Genomic DNA, 17,758 nt, shown 5'->3' with positions numbered 1-17,758 from the left:
ATTAAATATGAACCTGAAAACCAGTCTCTGACTTACCCCTCAACTAAATTCAACAATCCAAACTTATTACCCAAATAGCAAAAAAATATCTGAAAGAATACATACCAAATTGCGAACAATGGTTACCTCTGGCGAAGCTTGCACCTTTTATGGTACACACTTCCATTTGATTTTTTCACAATGAGCAGATATAACTTTTATAATTTTAAAGTGAAAAATATCTTTTTTAAAAGATATTAAAAACTTAAAAGAATTCAAACAACTTCCCTGTAGTATGATTTGCCACTTGTCCGAGCTCTTAGGAACTCCTTTTTGTACTAACATCACATGCAAGAAATGACCTTTCAATCTATATTAGCAATGACCTTGGCAACTAGCCAAAGATGTCTGCTGGTTGAAGTTGCTTGTATCTTGGCATTCGTGAGCAATCACGGAGCATAAAATACATAATGCTATCTTTTACCAACTTTTTAAAATTTGCTTCCACTCTCTCATTACTAGTAGCTCAGTCTATAATGATTCCAACAGTTTTACCACAAATGTTCCCACAGCCTAGATGTTCTAAAGAGCCACTACTAATAAGTTCATTAACTCATATTAAGAATTGAGGTCTTGAAGACAGAAAAATATCCTCCTCTAAAATAAGAACCCATAAGAGGGGCACCTAGCTGGCTCAGTCAATGGAGCGACTCTTGATCTTGGGGTTGTGAGTTTGAGCCCCATATTGGGTGCAGAGATTACTTTAAAAAATAGTAATCTTTAAAAAATGAAATAAAATAATAAAATAAAATAAGAACCTATAAGAGAAAAAGACAGTAGATGACTTCTGACATCCAGATCTACCCTATACTCTGGCATAAAGCTGAACTGCTTAGAAAAACAAACTGTAATTAGTTTAACACATGTAGATAACTCACCATTTATATAAAATATGGTAGTATGCTTCTCATTAAATAAGAGAAATTTTTATGTAATGTAAATACCAAGTAATGTGTATCAATGCTCGGCCTCGGAAGACTGTGACTTAAAAAGTACCTTAGCCTCCTTCCCAACGTTCCATGTGTTCCTTTGCTCCAACTACTACCAGAATACTTTCCCAATTCCTTATCAAACTACTGACCTCATCCTTCTACTCATAACTCCTAACCCATTCAGCTGCAACTAGAAGTCAGCCACATGTTCAAACTCCTTTTCCTGATGGAAGCAAACAACAATGGCTTGATGTTGGAAGTTAATCTCTTACTCATATTGCAAGATGTTGTTCCAGTAAAAAATGCTTCTGACATCTCTAATCTAAAGTCTGTTATGCAGCTGTTATTTGTCATACATATGGGATTAGGTTATACACTGGTTTTAGTATTATACATCAACTACAAGTTAAATGGACTTACACAGACTTACTCATCAAACATGAATTGGGCATGATTAGAGGCCAGAAAACTTGTTAGGCACTACAGACGAATAAGACACAGCTCCTTCCAACATATAAAACTAACTCAACAAATACTTACTGATCACCTGTTATGTGCCAACCACTATGTTATGTTAGGTGCAGATGGAAGATGCAAAGACAGTACATATTGCTCTCTAATAGAAAGGATAATTCCATACGGAAAAATTACATTACAGTGTGTCAGGAACAGAGGTTAATTTAAGATACATAATATTGTTTTGGGCAAACATGAATTCTAGATTTCAAAGTACCAATTTACAAATTTTAGAAGCTACTGAATCACAAGATAAAAACTGCCAATGGTCATATTCACTGAATTAGATTGTGCATATTATCAATAATCAGTTACATGCATTAATGGAGGAGTAAAGGATAATGGTAATCCAAAATGGCTGTACATCTAAAAATAACATTTGACTTTGGAATGTATGTCTACACTTTAAATGTAAACATACGAGCATCGTTTTCTGGTGTTACAAGTAAAAGATGGTGTAACTTTTCATTTTCATCTTTAACTAAGAAATTTTTCTTTTTAAAATATAAATTAAGTTCCTGAGAATAATGCAAAGACAGAGAGGATTTTGTTAATATGGAGAAGATACTATGTGAATTTTCTTTACTATTGTATTTCTGGCTTCTCAGTATCCAACAAAATCCTCCAAATGCTAATATAATTTGTAAACAAGCAATATAACTTTAAATATGTGTGCATGTTATTTTGGAAGTAATTTTATACAGTATTTTTCTTTAAAATTAATTAATTTCATCTTTTTGTACTTCTTTATTACTTAACATGTAGCTATACTTTAGAGAGGTCGCTACTTAAGACATTTGATATTTTTTTGAATTCAATTTAAAAATTTAATTTATATTCTATTTATTCCACCTACATGATAATGACACTGGTCCTGGGGGGAGGGGAGTGTTTAAAGGCATTGTAATACACACACTGACCACTAGATGCCACTTTCCATACAGTTATAACAGTGATGCCCACAAGGAACTAGCCCCAATTTGACATTTGGTTAATGGAGCAGCTTGTTTTTTACCAACAGCCATTAATATTAATTAGGTGCCCAATAAGTACAAAGCACAATATTAGGGCTATGAGTCATACCAAAAAACGTGTAGACATGAGTGCTGCCTTAAAGAAACTTCCAATCTAGTTAAAAAAAAAAAATCTATGCCTAAATAAATAAAAATAAAATTTAAATACAATGGAATAATGATGTAGGAGACAATGGTAATAGAATGAGCTCTAAAATATAAGAAATATATTCTGAGTTTACCTCAACAATTGAATCATTAGGAGACCATAAACAAGTCATTCCCATGCCCTAGGACTCAGTTTTTTCTCTTTGGTAAAATGACAAAGATGGACACTATAATCTCTTTAGGAAGTTTTCAGCTTTTACAGTCTGTGATTCAGTAGGATTTACCAAGTAAAAATGAGTGGTATAGTCAATAATTGCTGTCAAAATTAAGAAAGGGAATTCCCTTGAGCCTGGGAGTGGTGATAACAGCTCTATAGAGAAAGAAGGTAAATAACTTGACTTCAATTTTGAAGGATGGGCAGAAAGATTTCTAGAGGAAAAATGGCCATGGCAAGTACGAAGATTAAAACACAAAATTTTTGTGGGCAAAGAGCCAGGTAAAATAAACATTAAGTACCTCAGTCTAAGGACTTCTTAAGTCCATATGAAAAAGGTATAGTAGGAAATAAGGCAAAAAAAAGAAAGTTCTTTTAAAAACTGGAAAAACTACTTAATTCTGCAAAGTCATTGAACACTGTTAAAGCAAGAAAATGATGCAACTGTAGGAATGTTTTAAATGTTTTAAGGAGAAAATACTAAAAAGCATAGAAGATTTATTATTATCACATAGTAAAACACATCACGAAACTACAATAATTAAAACAGTATGGTCTCGTTCAAAGAATGGGCAGCTGGATGAGCCATAATAGGCCAGAAACACACACACACACGCACACATTTACTATATGATAAAAGTTGGCATATCAAATAAATGTGAAAATAATGGATTGTTCAACATATGGTGCTAGGACAAGTATAGAAAACAAATTTAGATCTCAGGCTCATACAATTAAAAAAAACAGATATGAGGATTAAAAGTACGAATAAAAGCAAACTTCAACATGCATTAGGATCACTTAAAGAACCTCACAAAAATTCAGGTACTAGGACCCCATCTTAGAGATGCTATTTCTGTAAGCTTGAAATTGGCTACCAGATTCTTAAATTTTAATAAACATCTCTAGTTAATTCTGATTCAGTGATTCAAGATATATACACTACAAAATAATGGCACAGAAAAATAAGAAATATTCCAATACGTGGCTAATTAAGTATCCTGACGATATGACTGCTTAAAAAAAAAACTAAAACTGTTTTTAAAATGTAAAAATATCTTAAAGCATCAAAGAAAAGCACAATAGGATTTATCAGGCAAAAATCTAGAGGAAAAAAAACCCAGTAAACTGACCAATGAAACTACTTTTGCCCTGAGGGCATTTACCAAACTTGGGAGAATTTGAGATTCTTGTTTCACAACTTTTTCAGGTTAAAGGTATTTCATACATAAAAAAGTACCCCATGATCGCACCCCCAGGAACTTTTAAGAAAGATATTTTGGCACTCAGCAGAAAAGTACAGGGGAAAACATCTCTGAGAAAGTATAACCATAAACTGGCCTACATACAGATTTACAATCTAAATTAGCATTTAGCTGGGTGGCCCAGTAACCTCCAACAGCAAATTTGCTTAGAGTAGGCTCAAATTGCTTTGACCTCCCAGAGGCTAGGCAGAAATACACACAAAGCCTATGTAGAAGAATATACCTTCAGAGTGAACTTCAAAGAATTCTAAAAAAATTTTTTGGAAAGGAAAATAAGATATCCTACTCAAAAATCACTACGCATACAAGGAAGCAAAATATCATAAGCAAAAACCAGGAGAAACATCTGACAGCTGAAACTGCTTGGCAAAAATTTCAGATATTAGAATTACTAGACACAAAATATATAACTATTTTTGCAATTATGAAAGATATTTTCAAAACTTGAAAATAATAAATGAACCAAGAAATTGTAAAAGAAAAAAAAAGAAAAGGTAACATGGCTGAATTGAAATAAAATAAAAATTTTGGAAGTAAAAATTGAAATTTAGGGGCGCCTGGGTGGCTCAGTCATTAAGCGTCTGCCTTCGGCTCAGGTCGTGATCCCAGGGTCCTGGAATCGAGCCCCGCATCGGGCTCCCTGCTCAGCGGGAAGCCTGCTTCTCCCTCTCCCTCTGCTGCTCCCCGTGCTTGTGTTCCCTCTCTTGCTGTGTCTCTCTCTGTCAAATAAAATCTTTAAAAAAAAAAAAATTGTGAAATTTAAAACTCAGTGGATGAGCTTTACAGCAGACTATATATAGCTAAAGAGACAGTAAAGTTTAAAACAAGACAAAGTTAACAGAAATTGTCTATAATATATTACAGAGATAAAACATGGAAAATGTGAAATAATAGTTAAGAAGTATGGAAGAAAAAGTGAGCAAGTGTATAGCATACAGGTAATTAGGTTTACAGAGGAAGATGTGAAAGAGGCAATGGGGCAGGGACAAGAGTTAGAGACAATGGCAAAGAGTTTTCAAGAAATAAAGATATCTGTAATTGAAGAAGTCTAACAGATCCAATGGAAGTAAAATCAAACCCCAAGCTAGACACAAAATAGTATAACCTCAAAACATAAAACCAAAGACAAGACTTTAAAAGTATCAAGAAAGACAAGAGAGATTGCCTTCAAAGGAGTGGCAATTACAGATTAGTTCTCAGAGGTACAATGGAAGCCAGACTAGAATGACATTTTTAATATACTGAGAGAAAACTGTCAACTTATATTTTTTACCCAGTAAAAATACCTTTCAACAACAAGGCAAAAATACAGACATTTTTAGACAAATAAAAACTGAGACAGTATGCTCCCAGCAGGGCTACACAAAAGGAAATTCAAACCTTTTGAGTATCTTCTGACTTTATATGAAAGGAAATGAAAATGAAATGGAAGGTCTAAAATCCAAAAATAATGGAGAAAAAAGTGGTAAATTTGTGGGTGAATTTAAACAAACAGTAACTATAAAACACAATTATAAAAAGAGCTGTGGGGTTCAAAAATACGGAACTAAAAGAAAAACACAGTGATAATACAATGTAAGTCATGGGAGGATGAGTGAAGTTAAAGTATTCTTAAGGTAATTGTAATTGTGTAGAAAACGGGCATGGGTATTGATTACTTTAGACTTTGATAAGGTCTCAACTTAGGTATTCTACATACCTAAGTATACAACTTAGGTATTCTAATTCCTAGGGTAAACCTTAAAAGAAGGTAAGTGAGGTGTTAATTCCAAAGGAGTAGAGAGGGACAATACTCAATAAACCCAAAAAAAGGCAAAAGAGAGAAAGAAAGTGCTATCTTAAAATAGATAGGAAAAATAAAAGAAATATATCAGTAATTATGTCAAGTATAAGTAAGTGTAAAATGACATGATATAAGGAAATAATCAGACAAATGTGGAATGTGGTATATACGAAGGACAGCTACCATGGACTCTTCAAAAAGTCAATGCCATGCCGAGGTTTTGTGAATGACAGCTTGAGGACCTCTGCGGATCATCTCCCTAGCAAAACAACAATAGCTGGTGACATTTAGAAACAACAAAATTTATGTCTCTGGATATTGCCCTAAGAACTTACAGCAAATGAAGAAACAACCATTCAACAAAATTTACTAAATCTCAGTATGAACAGCAAGAATCTATGGCATTTTAGCCATGCCCCACTCCCTTCCTCTCTCCCTTCCCTGTCCAGCTTGACAAAAGCTCCACACAAGGTGGAAGCAGACATGAACCCAGAGCTCCTCCCTCCAGCTCCCAGCTGAGCACTAGAGCATCTCACTGCAACAGGTCATCAGCATTTCTCATTCTCCCCCTTGCCCAGTTCCAAGTTGCAGAAGCTCAATTCCAACCTAAAACAGCTGAGAATTCTAAGGCTTTTGTTTTCCACACAGCCTCAACTCATAAACAAAAGCTCTACCCCAGGCATGGCCGACAGAGTACTGTGCTCAACTGCCCCAACCACAGCTCACCCCCAGAGCACAGGGCAACCACTAGAAAATAACTCAAAAAATACAGTGGAGAATATCATTAAAGGAATTAAAATATTTAACTAAAAAAATTCACTTAATAAAAAAGGAGACTGTAAAGGAGGAACAGAAGAACAAAAAAAGCATGAGGAATACATAAAACAAAAAAGGCAGACAAAAATCTATTTATATCAATAATAACACTGAATGTGATTGCATTAAACAAGCCAATCAAAATTCAGAGATTGTCAGACTATATAAAAAAGCAAGATCAAATGATGTATGTAGGAGAACATAATAGTTTAAAATATACGAAAAGCTTGTAAATAAAGAATGGAAATAATACAGTCATGAAAACAGCAAAAGCAAGAGACTAAATGTTTTTTCATCCCCAACACCTCCCCCTACTACTGCCAAATTCATATGCTGAAATCTTTATCCCAATTTTATGGTATTTGGAGATGGAGTCTTTGGGAGGTAATTAGATTATGATGGTATGGCTCTCAGAGTAGGATTATTGTCCCTATGAGAAAAGGCCAAAAAGTTACCTAGCCCTCTTTCTGGCATGTGAAAATATAAGAAATCAACAGTCTGCAAGCCGGAAGAGGGCTTCCACCAGAACCTGACCATGCTGGCAGCCTGATACTAGAATTTCAGTCCCCAGAATTGTGAGAAATACATTTCTATTGTATATAAACCACCAAATGTGTGGTATTTTGTGATAGCAGTGTAAACTGACTAAGATAGCAACCATAAGAAAGCTCGAGTAGATATACTCATAGTAGACAAGATACATGCCAAACAGAAGTATTACTAGACATAAAGAAGGACGTTTTACAATGATAACAGAGTCAAATCACCAGGAAGGCATGACAAGTATAAACACAGACGTACCTAAGAGAGCCCCAAAATACATGAAACAATAAATGACTGAATTGAAGTGAGAAATAGTTCAACAATAATAGTTGGTGACTTCAATACCCCACTTTCGATAATGAGTAGAATGGCAAGACAGAAGATCAACAAGACCTTTATTCAACACTCTACCCCAAAACTGCATAATATACTTTCTTCTCAAGATTGCATAGAACATTATACAGGATAGATCATATGCTAGGCCATAAAGTAAATCTTAATAAACTTAAGAAGGATTAAAATCATACAAAGTATGTTTTCCTATAACAATGAAATGAAACTAGAAATCACCAACAGGAAGAAATTTGGGATATTCACAAGTATGCAGAAAATAAACAATTTACTCCTAATTAACCTTTGGGTCAAAGGAGAAATCACAAGGCATATTAGAAATTCTTTGAGAAAAAATGAAACTAAACCCACAAAATATCAAAACATAAGGGATGCATTTAAGTATTGCTTAGAGGAAATTTATAGTAGTAAATGCCTATGTTTAAAAAAGATGTCAAGTCAATAAATTAACTTTAACCTTTAGATATTAGAGAAGAGAGAAAACTAACCTAAAGCAAGTGGAAGAAAGAAAATAATACATATATGAGTTGAAATTAGTTAAGTGGAAAATAGAGAAATAGAGAAAATCAAAGAAACCAGAAGTTGCTTCTTAGAAAAGACTGACAAAATTGACAAGCTACCAAGAAAAAGAGACACTCAAGTTAATGAGTTTTACTGAAAGACTTTTTGATTGAAAGACTCAAATTATTAAAATCAAGAATGAAAGAGGGGACATTACTACCAATATAGGTAGGAATAGCAGGGAACTTCCTCAGGCTGATAAAAGGCACCTACAAAAAACCTTTGGCTAACATCATAATTAATGGGGTGAAAGACTGAATCCTTTCCCTACATATCAGGAACAAAACAATGATGTCTAGTCTGTTACTTCCTTTCAGCATCATCCTAGAGGTTCTAACCAGGGTAATTAGACAAGAAAATGAGCCATTCATATTAAAAAGGAAGAAGTAAAGCCATCTCTACTCACATACAACATAGTCTTGTATATAGAAAATTCTATTAAAGCTAATAAATAAGTTCACAAGGTTACAAGGTACAATATCAATATACAAAAAAATCAATTGTATTTCTATACACTAGCATGAAATTAAGCAAAAATCCATTTACAATAGTGTGAAGAAGAATAAAATACTCAGGAATAAAGATAACTAAAGATATATAAAATTGATACAGAATTTATATGAAATTGCAAGGTATCTCAAAAGTCAAAACAGCTTTGAAAAAGAAAGTTAGAGAATTCAGACTTCTCATTTTCTAAACTTGTAAGTAAATCTTCCTGACCTTTGGTTAGTCAAAGGCTTTTAAATATGTTATCAAAAGCACAAATGATAAAAGAAAAAAATAGGTATGTTTTAAATCTCATAAAAATTTATTTTTTTAAATTTTCATCAAATTAAAAAAACTGTGCTTTCAAGAACACTATCAGGATAGTGAAAGACAACCTATAAAGTGGAAAAACATTTGTAAATCATGTACATGATAAGGGGCCTGTATCTAAAATATATAAAGAACTCTTATTAACTTACTGACAACCCAGTTTAAAAATGGACAAAGGTAGCAACCAAAGTGTCCATCAATAGATGAATGGAAAAAGAAGATGTGCTATATACACACAATGGAACATGACTCAGCCATAAAAAAGAATGAGATCTTGCCATTTGCAACGACATGGATGGACTTAAGAGAGTATAATGCTAAGTGAAATAAGTCAGAGAAAGACAAATACTATATGATTTCACTCCTATGTGGAATTTAAGAAACAAAACAAATGCACAAAGAACAAAAGATACCAAAAAAAATCCCAGACTCTTAAATACAGAAAACAAACAGGTGGCTGCCAGAGGGGAGGTGGGTTGGGGGCTGGGTAAAATAGATAAAGGGGATTAAGAGGTACAAACTTCCAGTTACAAAATAAGTCACAGAGATGAAAATTACAGTATAGGGAATATAGTCAATAATATTGTATAAACATTGTTTGGTGACAGATGATGACTATACTTAATGTGGGGAACACTGTATAATGTACAGAATTGTTGAATCGTTATGTTGTACACCTGAAATTGATACAACACTGTATGTTAATTATAATGTTCTAACTTCTACATAAACAAGAGAGAACAGAAAAAATGAAAAAATAAAAAAATGTTTAGAATTATTGGTAATTAAATCAATTCAATTTCGAAACATTTCTTAAGTATATACAGAATGGCAAAGATAAAAAAAAAAAATCCTAGCCGTAGGGTAGGAAAGACAAGGCAATGTCATATGCTGGTCTTAGGAAAATGAATTTGTATATCTTTATGTGTAAATTTGGAAATATTCTCATATCCGATGAGGAGGTTAATTAAGAAACTGGGTTAAAAATCAGTGATATGATGAAGAAGGTTTTTTTTTTTTAAATGGTAACAAGAAAAATAAAGATAATATCTTCAGAAAAAATCTATAAAAGAAAGTTATGGTCCAAACTGAAAACAAATCAAATGAATCTATAAGACTACATTTGACTATAATTCAAGATTCTCTTTGAGCTCCACAGGTTTTGTGGCTTATAATTATAAAATTTTTGTCTCTGAGTCCAATCATAATATGAAGTTCTAGGTGTGACTGATACTTACATAATTATATTGCTATCCATTTGTTATCAAATTTTAGATTAACTCTGAAGGCAAATCCTAGGAGAATTAATTATCATGATAGAACAGCATGTAAGAGTTATAATCTCTAATAGCAAAATAATGACATAGCTGAGAGAAATTGGCAGGAGGAGAATGCAGGAGAGTAATATAGAACCCTTTTACCATAAAAAATAAAATAAAAATAAAAATGGGCAAAGGAATATGAATTGGTATTTCTCAAAAAAAGATATACAAACGTCCACTAAACACACAAAAAGATGCTCAAGATCATTAGCAATCAGGGAAATGCAGATCAAAACTACAATGAGATATAACTTCCCACACAGTAGGATAGCTATAATAAAAAATAGACAACATTAAGTGTTAACAAGGATTCCAAAGCAATTAGAACCCTCATATACTGCTGATGGGGATGCAAAATGGTACAACTGCTTTAGAAAATAATCTGGTAATTTCTCAAGCATATGACCCAGCAACTCTACAATTCCATACCTAGGTATATATGTAAGCAAAATAGAAACGTATCTACACAAAAACATATAAATGAATGTTCATAGTATTATCCAGAGTAGCCTAAAAAGTATAAAACAACCCAAATGTCCATCAACTGATGGGCTGACAAACAAAATGTAGTATATACATGCAATGGAATATTATTCACCAATAAAGAGCAATGAAGTACTGATTCACACTATACCATGGATGAACCTTGAAAACATTATGCTAAGTGCTAAAAACCAGACACAAAATACTACATGTTGAATGACTCTATTTACATGAAATGTTCAGAATAGTCAAACTTATAGAGAAAGCAACTAGATTGGTGGTTGCCTAGGGCTGGGGTGCTGGGGGGACATAGGGATTGACAGCTAAGGGTTTCTTTTGGGGGTTGATCAAAATGTTCAAAAACTGATATTGGTGATGGTTTCACAACTCTAAATATTCTAGAAAGTATTGAATTGTGAACTTCAAGTGGGTGAATTGTATGTAAATTATATCTCAATGAAGCTGTTAAAAAATCAGTGTTATGAAAAAAATGTGGGAAGACCATTCTGTCAAGAACAATCAAGGTTCTAAGATTTTTCCCTAGTTGGAAGCTAACAAGTTAGCCTGCCATAGTTTCATGGATATTGGCAGAAAATACAAGATGTTTTGACCAGACAATAATTCATTATTCACAGCAATATCCTTGGCTTCCCTGATCCACAGTTTCCACAGGGTGACATGAAGAGGACAAGGTAATGCCTTCACATACACATTACTGTTAAAGTAGATAAACTGAATGTTTAGGAAACCCACATATTTTATAATGGGCAGTAAGCTTGCTTGACCTTTGTTCTGAAATGTTATCTTTATTATACTGGGCAATAAACAAACCTGGTTTTTCCTCCAAATAGAAATACTAGTTCTATTTTCCAAGTTGTTCACTACACAAATACACTTTAAAAGATAGTCCAGACCAAAGAGCCAGCTCCACTCCTCTCAAGATATACAGAGACATGAGAGACCGATAGTAAATTTTCTTCCAACACATTCCAGATTTTTAAAAATTTAAGGAAGCAAAACAAATATAGTATATGAACAGCTATAAAAGACTTTTAAGGACCATTAGGGACATCTGAATATGACTTGAATATTAAATTATACCTTAAAATCATTGTTGGGGTGCCTGGGTGCCTCAGTTGGTTAAGTGTCTGCCTTTACGACCCAGGTCATGATCCCAGGGTACTGGGATCAAGCCCGGTTTTGGGCTCCCTGCTCAGTGGGGAGCCTGCTTCTCCCTCTCCTTCTGCCCCTCCCCCCACTTGTGCTCACTCGTGCGCTCTTTCTCTCAAATAAATAAATCTGAAAATAAAAATAAAATCATTGTTAATTTTTTCAAGCATGATAATGGTATGTTTACATATAGTATAATGTCCTTTTCTTTTGGTGAGGCATGATGCATGCGGGGGTATTTAGGCATTTAACATACATGGTATCTGCAAATTACTTTTAAATGGCTTAGCAAAAAAGAAGTGTATATACACACACACAAATACTTACATAATCATTAAACTTGCCCACACACAGACACTGGAGAGCAAAAGACATAAAAATATAAAGCAAATAGGGTAAAATGCTAGCAAGTGCTGAATCTAGAGGGACCATACAGTGGTATTCATGAAACCTTCTTTCAATTTTTTAAAATATCGTCACTAAAATGTTAGGTGGGTAACTACATTGATAAAAGTGTTTAAGAGACAAGTATCCTCAGACTGCAAAAAAAAAAAGGGCAAATTGCAACATGTATGTTATTTACCAGAGACATCAAAAACATAAGGTTACATGCAAAGATTGAAATGAAAGCTGAAAAAAGTTGTATCATACACATAATAAACAAAGAAAACTGGTATCACTGTATTAATTTTAAATAAAATAGACTTCAAGGCAAAAAGCATTATAAAAGATAAAATAGGGTCACTTCCAAATGATAAAAGGTTTGGTTCACAAGAAATACACTTTTTTTAAAGGTTTTATTTATTTATTTGAGACAGAGAGTGAAAGAGAGAATGGAGCAGGGGGAGGGGCAGAGGGAGAGGGAGAAGATTCCCTGCTGAGTAGGGAGCCTAACATGGGGCTCTATCACGGGACTCTGGGATCATGACCTGAGCCGAAGGCAGACACTTAACTGAGAGAGCTACCCAGGCGCCCCAAGAAATACACTTTAAAAACACCTAAAGTTGTATGCACTAGTAACATTCTCAAGTACACACAGTTAAAAGTACCAGATCTACAAGGAGAAACAGACAAATCCACAATCATAGTTGCAAATTTTAAAGAGATCTCTGATTACTGATAGAACATGGAGACAAAATAATCTGTAAAGATGTAGAAAGATTTAAACATGATTACAAACTTGTTCTAGTGAACATACATAAAACAGTGTACCAAACAAATGAAGAACACACATTTAGATCAGGCACATACTAGATATTTATAAAAACTGACCATATGTACACTGGGCTTTACAGTTAGTCCAAGCAAATCTCAAAGGATAGAATTCATGCAGAACATGATCTCTGATCATAATGCAATTAAGTTAGAACAAATAATCTAAATATAATCAAACTCTTCCAGAGAACAGAAGAGGAGGAGTAAAACTAACATAACCATGATACCAAACTGAAATAGGACTGAGTACGAATGGAAAATCAGAGGTCAATCTTACCAATGAATTTAAGTGCAAAAATTCTCAATAAAATATGACAGGGTTGGATTTAACCTAGGCCCTAGCCATTGTTGAAAGGAAAGAAAAGGCTTGGAAAAAGAAAGAAAAATGTCATTCACAGATGATATGATTGCATAGAAAGGCAATTTAAAAGAATATACATAGAATTTAGAAATAGGGGCGCCTGGGTGGCTCAGATGGTTAAGCGTCTGCCTTCAGCTCAGGTCATGATCCCGGGGTCCTGGGATCGAGCCCCGCATCGGGCTCCCTGCTCGGCGGGAAGCCTGCTTCTCCCTCTCCCGCTCCCCCTGCTTGTGTTCCCTCTCTCGCTGTCTCTCCCTCTGTCAAATAAATAAATAAAATCTTTAAAAAAAAAAAAAGAATTTAGAAATAATAAAATTTAGCAAAGTTGCTGGGTATGAATCTAATATATTAAAGTGAATTATATTTTTATATGCCATCAGAGAATCAAAAAAAAATTTTTAAAAAGAGGGGCACCTGGGTGGTTCAGTCGGTTAAGTGTCTGCCTTCGGTTCGGGTCATGATCCTGCAGTCCCGGGATCGGGCCCTGCATTGGGCTCCCTGCTCAGGAGAGAGCCTGCTTCTGCCTCTGCCCCTCACTCTGCTTGTGCTCTCTCTCTCGTTCTCTCTCAAATAAATAAATAAACTCTTTTAAACATTTTTTAAAAAGAGACAATGGTGTCCCTAGTGCAGTCCCCCAGGAAAAAAAAAGGGAACTAAATATGATGAGCTTTTGAAAAAAAACAAAGTGTATGAGAAATGCATGTTAAGAACAGATGAAATGTAATTAGAGACTCAGGGGGAAAGATCAACATCAAAAAAATAAAAAGAAATGTAATCATTGAGTTTTTATCTGGCTCTACAATCAGAAACATATTCATAATATTCACAATTTCCAAATACTGTAAACATTGCTTACTGATTTAACTGAAAACAGCATGACATACTAAGAGAAGGTACGAGATAAAGATGGTAGCAGAACGAGCACTTCATCTGTCCTAACACAAAGTAAGCAGATAATGTGTTGATCAAGAAAAACTTATTTGATGGGGTGCCTGGGTGGCTCAGATGGTTAAGTGTCTGCCTTCGGCTCAGGTCATGATCCCAGGGTCCTGGGATCGAGTCCCGTATCGGGCTCCCTGCTCACTGGGGAGCCTGCTTCTCCCTCTCCTTCTCCTGATCCCCCTGCTTGTGCTCTCTCGCTCTCTCTGTCAAATAAATAAATAAAACCTTTAAAAACTTATTTGCAAGTTTTAATTTTTAAGTAACTGATCTAGGAAGTCAAAATGGATGAGGAAAGCAACATGTTTTTTACTATGAGTTGTACTTTTTAAGCCATATGCACACAATATAATACTATGTCACATTATTACACAACGGCTACTCTCATGAGTCTCATAAACTCTTGGAAGATACTAATTTAAATTTAACATATCAAAACAGAAGTCCTCGTTAACCTGCCAACTTTTAACACAGAACCTCTGTTTTGGAGGGCATGAATTCACCATCCTTTAACAGTTCAAGGCTAAAAATTTTACATTTCTTTTGTTACATCCTTTATTTGATATCCTACCACAATCCATAAACAGATCATACTATTTCTTCCTTAAAAAATGCTAACAACAAAAGGATGTTAGCAGAGTAGAAAGAGGTCTTAGAAATTATCTAACCGATTCCCCTCATTTTAAACAAGAAATAGAGGGCCAGTCGATGACAGAGCCAGAGCCAAAGCCAGAATAAGTTTCTCGACTTTTCCAACACTTTAAACTGATTCCCGTTCACTTCCCAAATCTGAGCAAAAGCCAAGATATTTTGCCAGATTTTCTATGAAAACATTTTCTTCTATCATAAAAGTATTTCTTAAAAAATCAAATTACAGATGAACACATTCATCAGTTTGAAAGCCTTGTAACCAATGCAGCAGCTGCCACTGTGTACAAACCCAGAACTTAAAATATGAAGAGACTCAATAAAATGATGACTATAACATGTTATTATTCACCAGTACTAACATTTAATGTTAATGATTTTCCTTGATTAAAATATAACAGTTTTTAAGATAACTAAAGAATAAAGATACACTCATTTAGTTTTCAAGAACCTATTTTTTTTTCCAATGGGGATAGAAGAAGGTTGGGGAAAGGAGGTGACAGGTCTAAATAAAAAGCTACCAAGCAGATGTATGCTGGACTGTTAAGTTTAAGCTTATAAAATAACATTGTTCAAAATGAGCACAAAGATTTGAAGTCATCAGTTATCAGACACTGGTATCTAATCTGGACAAATTACCAAACATGTCATTATCAGAAGTACTGTAACCTTAAAAATCCATAAACAAGTTAACTCAGATTAGCCCTAGTGATTTTACATTTAGGATAAGGAAGCAATGCCTATTTTGGGTAAATTATTTATTTCTGAGTACTTTTGGATACCATTTGAAAATATGTGAAATGGAGAGCTTTTTAAATAACTGGGTTACTAGATGCTTTTAATGGCATTTGTGAAAATGGGATTTTTACATTACAAAGTTATCCTAAATCAGAATGGCATTTTTTAAAAATTTTGTTTTATTATGTTATGTTAGTCACCATACAATACATCATTAGTTTTTGATGTGGTGACCCACAATCCATTGTTTTCGTATAACACCCAGTGCTCCATGCAGTATGTGCCCTCCTTAATACCCATCACCAGGCTAACCCATCCCCCCATCCCCCTCCCCTCTAGAACCCTCAGTTTGTTTCTCAGAGTCCATAGTCTCTCATGGTTCTTTTCCCCCTCCGATTCCCCCCCTTCATTTTTCCCTTCCTTCTCCTAATGTCCTCCATGCTATTCCTTATGTTCCACAAATAAGTGAAACCATATGATAATTGACTCTCTGCTTGACTTATTTCACTTAGCATAATCTCCTCCAGTCCCATCCATGTTGATGTAAAAGTTGGGTATTCATCCTTTCTGATGGCTGAGTAATACTCCATTGTATATATGGACCACATCTTCTTTATCCATTCATCTGTTGAAGGGCATCTTGGCTCGTTCCACACTTTGGCTATTGCAGACATTGCTGCTATGAACATTGGGGTGCATATGGCCCTTCTTTTCAGAATGGCATTTGTTAAGAGTAGTTTCTATGGTTGGCAGATAAGAAAGAAACCAAGTATAAGTACTCTAATTAGGAGCAATTTTCCCCCAATTTTAGGTGTCAGTAACCAAAAATTAAATTTGAGAAGTTTTTATGGAGTCTGGCTCTGTACAAATTAATATGGGATATATGGAGATTATTAAATATCTTATCTCCCTGGAAGATTTTATAACCTAAAAAGGGGAATTAGAGAAATAAGCAAATAGAGAAGTAAGCAAATAGTATTTATTAGAATGAGATAAATGACTTAAGATGAACATAAAGTGTTCAAAAGAGAAAAAAATATTTAGAAAACTGGTAACAAACACAAAATGTATTTTTCACATGCTACTCAAGTAGATTTTTTCTAGCAAGAATTCCCAAAGTTTTTAAGTAGAATAAGGAATATTTGAAGGAAATAAGTATATATACATGTCAGTTATCTAAATTTGAAAATAAACACAAGTAAGCATCACAACCTAGAAGAATAAGAAGCTTTTCAGCCCTCAGCTCTACATGATCTATGATATCCACCTAAAACATTTCTAGCCATCCAGTCTCACCTAGTGTACATCTCTAGTGATGATGAACTCAAAAGGCAGCCCATGATACTAATATTTAAGACACTTTTGTAGTAAGATTTAACCTGCTTAAGTCCCTTATAAAGAAAATTGAACAATGGGAACTCAAGCAAGTAACAGATTAAAATCATCTTAAAATGAGATCAACCCAACAAATCACTTAATATTGTTTCTTAAAAGATATAATATAGCCAGCAGAAGAAACATTTAATTTCTGTATTTAAATGGAAGGCAGTTATTTTACTTTGGGGGTATAGGGAGATGGATAGGGCTTTATACATAAATGGTTTCTGCCATAATGATTATTATTCATTTTTAATATGAACCGTTGGTAAGAAAATCTGGTGATATATACATTTTCATCAGTAAAATGAAACACACATTCTTAAGTGATACCATCATATCTAACCTGCAACTATGGGATTATATGTATGCCATAGATGTATTAAAGATTTGGGGGTGAAAGGGCTGCAAAACAAGAAAAATGACAAATAGCATTTGTGTAGTTCTTTATAATTTATAAATGACATAACGTATATCATATTTGGTCCTCTCAGTAATAAAGTTGTGATATATGCAGGTATATTTATGCTTTCAGATGTAGAAATTGA

General features: G+C 34.1%; 1 protein-coding gene across 1 annotated transcript in view; it reads right to left on the bottom strand.

The window, feature by feature from the left end:
• Positions 1-17,758, bottom strand: part of COL4A5 (collagen type IV alpha 5 chain) — a 224,561-nt gene that overhangs the window by 135,069 nt on the left and 71,734 nt on the right. The gene's annotated exons all lie outside the window — the stretch shown is intronic.

Source organism: Mirounga angustirostris, unplaced genomic scaffold (assembly GCF_029215605.1).
Source record: "Mirounga angustirostris isolate CCGP_5_RB_7025 unplaced genomic scaffold, mMirAng1.0.hap1 SCAF_11, whole genome shotgun sequence".
Taxonomy (NCBI): domain Eukaryota; kingdom Metazoa; phylum Chordata; class Mammalia; order Carnivora; family Phocidae; genus Mirounga; species Mirounga angustirostris.
Note: the sequence above shows the minus strand (reverse complement) of the source record. Positions and strands in the feature narration are given on the sequence as shown.